Consider the following 4,261-nt stretch of genomic DNA (forward strand, 5'->3'; position numbering starts at 1 on the left):
CAATACATCAATATTCAAATCTACTGTAAATGCAGACCTCATAACCACTGACCTAATACAGCTACCTCATACTAAAGTTTTATTCCAGAACCCAATATGAATCCACTCACCTTTAGACACTTTTAAAAATAAAATAAAATCACCAAACATTATTTAGCATAAATTTATATCCAATTAAGACCCATTCAAGAGCCTACATAAAACAAATTATCTAGATCCAGCAATAGCTTACGTGCTTCCTAGTTTAAATGGGCACTCTCTATCCCTGGCCTGTGTGGCTCAGTTGGTTGGAGCATCCTTCCATACACCAAAAGGTGGCTGGTTCAATTCCCAGTCCAGGCACATACCCAGTTTGTAGGTTTGATCTTTAGTCAGGATGCATGCGGAAGTCAACAGATTGCTCTCTCTCTCTCTCTCTCTCTCTCTCTCTCTTCTCCCTCCCTTCCTCTCTCTAAAACAACAAAGCAATTAAATGGGCACTCTATAAGCCTATACATTTGAAAAATATACTGCCCAAATGAAACTATATCGATGTACAGAGAAGAGACAATATAGCAATAGACAAAGTCTAATGGCAAAATGCCTATAAGTAAATGACTGTTGATATGGGAGTATGGCATGATATAATGTGGCATGGTATTACAGGACAGGACACGACACAACCTAACATTTTATTACAAGCGTCTATTGCAAGGGTCCTATAGCTGAGGCACAAGACGCAAACCCTAGAGGAAAGGGACTACTACTTTAATGTGGGATTTACTTGGCGTGCCTTACATTACGTGGAATGAAAAAGAAAACGTCATTTCCATCCATCCAAGAAGGTAGCACTGAAGGAGGAAGAGTGGCAAGCTCAGTGTAACAATGGCACTGGTAAACTATGAACTCAGAGGTGGCGCAGGTTTGCCTAAGACAAGTACCTTTGGGGGGAAAGCAGCTTAGGGTGTCTGAGAAAGAGATGGACAAGAGAGGGCTGGGGCTACATGCTGGAAAATCTTCAAACTCCTGGTAAAAAGATGATCACATTTCCTGACGGGGCTTTTGTGACAATGATAAGTACTCTTTGGATAGTGCTTTAAATTCCGTAGCTAAAGGGGTCATTTGGACACAAATAGGCAAAGTATGACATCTAAATCCAACATTCCAGGGGGACTTTCCAGGCAGCAACACTTTCCCTGCCCCACTCGTCTTCCTTCAGAATCGCTTTCATTTGCCCTAAAATCTCAAAAAGAGAACAGCCCATGATAATGAATGCCCCTGCAGGCCAGCTGTCTCTTCTCCAGCAGTCACCATCGGGCAAACTGAGAGAGAAGTGGAAAAGGCAGGAGCTGTTTCCTAAGGATGGTGCTCAGGCGCGGAGCCTGGAGAAGTACGAGTCAGGAAGAGTCTCTCCCATGGCCATCCTGTTTCACTTTCCACAGAGGAACTACTTTTTCATCATTTATCCCAACTGACAAGTACAAGCACTTTGGGCCCTAACTGAATGTGAACATTGTCAAAAGGAATTGGGCTAACGGGAGGCATCTGCAGCCCCGTGCCCAGTGCTTTCTGGTGGGGGCCACGGCGGCCAATGTGGCAGGGAGGCTGGTGGGCAGACACCCCGCAGACGGGGCCTCACAAACTGTACGCATCGTGACCAACCATAAAAACAGTCACAATGAATCAGCTGGGCTGCGGAGAGGCTCCTTGGAACCTTCACATTCGATTTCCATTTGGCTGACATCGCAGGTTGGAGTCAGTGGCTCCCATAAGCAGAGATTCGGACTCCCCCCGAGTCCCAGGCCGGCGTAATCTCATGGCTGATCTAAGCCCCTGGTTTGAAAGGTGTTACTGATTTGAGAGAGGCCATGGTGGGCTGGACCGTGTTTATAAATGGGTAAGGGCTGCATTTTTATTGTTTTTTTCTTTTTTAATATCTTTTTGTTGACTGCAGAGAGTGAAGAGGGAGAGAGAGATAGAAGCATCAATGATGAGAGAGAATCATTGATTAGTTGCCTCCTGCACGCCCCACACTCGGGATCAAGCCTGCAACCCGGGCATGTGCCCTGACTGGGAATCCAACCGTGACCTCCTGGTTCATAGCTCGAAGCTCAACCACTGAGCCATGCGGGCCGGGCTGCATTTTTAAATAATACATGTGCATCCGCCCAGGCTTCCACCCCTGAACGAACAGTGGCTAGCAGGGGTCTGAGAGCTTCAAGAACAGAAACCTCCCCTCCAAGAGGAATTCCAGTGCAAACACCAATTTAGACACTAATCCACCTTGACAGCTTATTGTCACTGCAGAGTTGCAAAAAGGAATTACACATAAATACAACTTGAAAAATTAGAGGCCCCACAATGGAGCAGCTTAAGTTTGCTTCAAAGGGACGGCCGGGAAGCAGCAGTGGGTCCCAGGTGACAGCTTGGAATTCGCCCACTCTCTGCTCCCTTCAGGTACCAGGTCTGGCCGTAACATGAGCTTTCCAACTCGTTTCAAACTGAAGTATTATGAAAAGGTAAATTACGTTTTGTATTCATGACTGAAAGCATTTTACTTTGAAAGCCAGCGCGGCTGACGCTGTCTAGGTGGAGACTCAAGTTTTATGTACAATGCCTCCAGCCCAGCCGATGTGAGTGAGGCAACATGACAGCTTGTAATAAGTAATTTTTATACAGTTACATTTATCACTCAAGCAGGCTTGGCAATATTAAACACAGACCTTAAAATACTGCTGAAGAGGAGGACAGGGGCTGGAGGCCATGGGGCTTTTTCTCCGCCCTTTAGTGTGAGAGTTCGGGTGCTGATTTGGGTTCTTTTACATTTCTTTCCAGCGTGCATTCCTGTTAATGTGGCACTTTTTAAGATATGCGTGCAAATGCTTTCCTACTGTTAATATATCACTAAGAGGTTAAGAACAGAATGACCCCATTTGGCCCAAAGGATGTTATTTCAGGCTTTAATGAATTAGATATTGCTACCATTTTCAGGTGAAAATCAATTGCCTCAATTAACCAATTTCCACCAATCCAAATATTTACAAAATGGAAGGCCTGAGTCTGCAATTTCTGCTACATTATACCTTTGTTTCCCCTAAAGCTGTTCCCTTTGCGTTCTTCATTAGCATCTCATTTTTGCTAAAGCTACGAGGCCAGCTATGTCTCTGCAGTGGCATGAGGCTTTCATCCCTTCAAAAGCCGAAAGAGACAGACACCAGGGGGGGAGGGCATGAGTCAGGGGTGGTGGGGGAGAATGGGGGGAGAAGGACACATATGTAATACTTTAATCAATAAAGAAAAAAAAGCCGAAAGAATGGTGGACATTTTTTTCTAGGACTTTCCATGGAGTGAGGTTTTGCTTTTTTATCAATTAGTCAATATGTTTAAAGTTGAGGAAACAAAGGAATCCATCCAATCTCTTTACCTGGAAGATATATATATATATATAGATAGATAGATAGAGATTGAGATTGAGAGAGACAGAGATAGAGACAGAGACAGAGACAGAGACAGATGGAGATGGAGATAGATATAATCATGTAATATATATGTATATATGTATGTATACATGTATATATATGTATATCTGTATTAGATAGTACCCTTTTTTCAGATCTAAAATATTGGGATCGGAAAAGAAAAAATACTATTTAACAGTATGCCCTTTAGGAGTTTTAAGCATATTTACTCATTTAGTCCTCCTATTATCTTTATAAGGTGGGTAGTAATTTTAAACTTGTGTGCCTATTACATGAGAAAATTAAAATACTGCAAGTTAAGCAATTTTTAAACAGTCACATTATAAGTAATGTATCCAAGATACAAACTTAAGTGACCTGATTATAGCATCTGCATTCTTTTTTTTAAATATATTTTATTAATGTTTTACAGAGAGAGGAAGGGAGAGGGATAGAGATTAACCACTGTGTAAACTGCCTTTAAAAACAAATATACAGGATAGCCCTGGATGGTGTGGGTCAACTGACTGGGCAACACCCCGGGCACTGAAAGGTTGCCAGTTGGATTCCCAGTCAAGGCACAGTCAGGGTTGCAGGCTCAATCCCTGGTAGCGGGTGGGTGTGCAGGAGGCAGCCAATCCATGTTTTACTCTCTCATTGATGTTTCTCTCTCTCATGGCCCCCTTCCTCTCTCTCTCTCTAAAGAACAATTATATATATTCATATAGATAGATAGATAGATAGATAGATAGATATGATTAAAGAGACTAATAAATATAGGGGTTCATTCTTTAGAACAGTGGTTCTCAACCTTGGCTGCACAT

This window comes from Myotis davidii, unplaced genomic scaffold (assembly GCF_000327345.1).
Source record: "Myotis davidii unplaced genomic scaffold, ASM32734v1 scaffold240, whole genome shotgun sequence".
NCBI lineage: Eukaryota > Metazoa > Chordata > Mammalia > Chiroptera > Vespertilionidae > Myotis > Myotis davidii.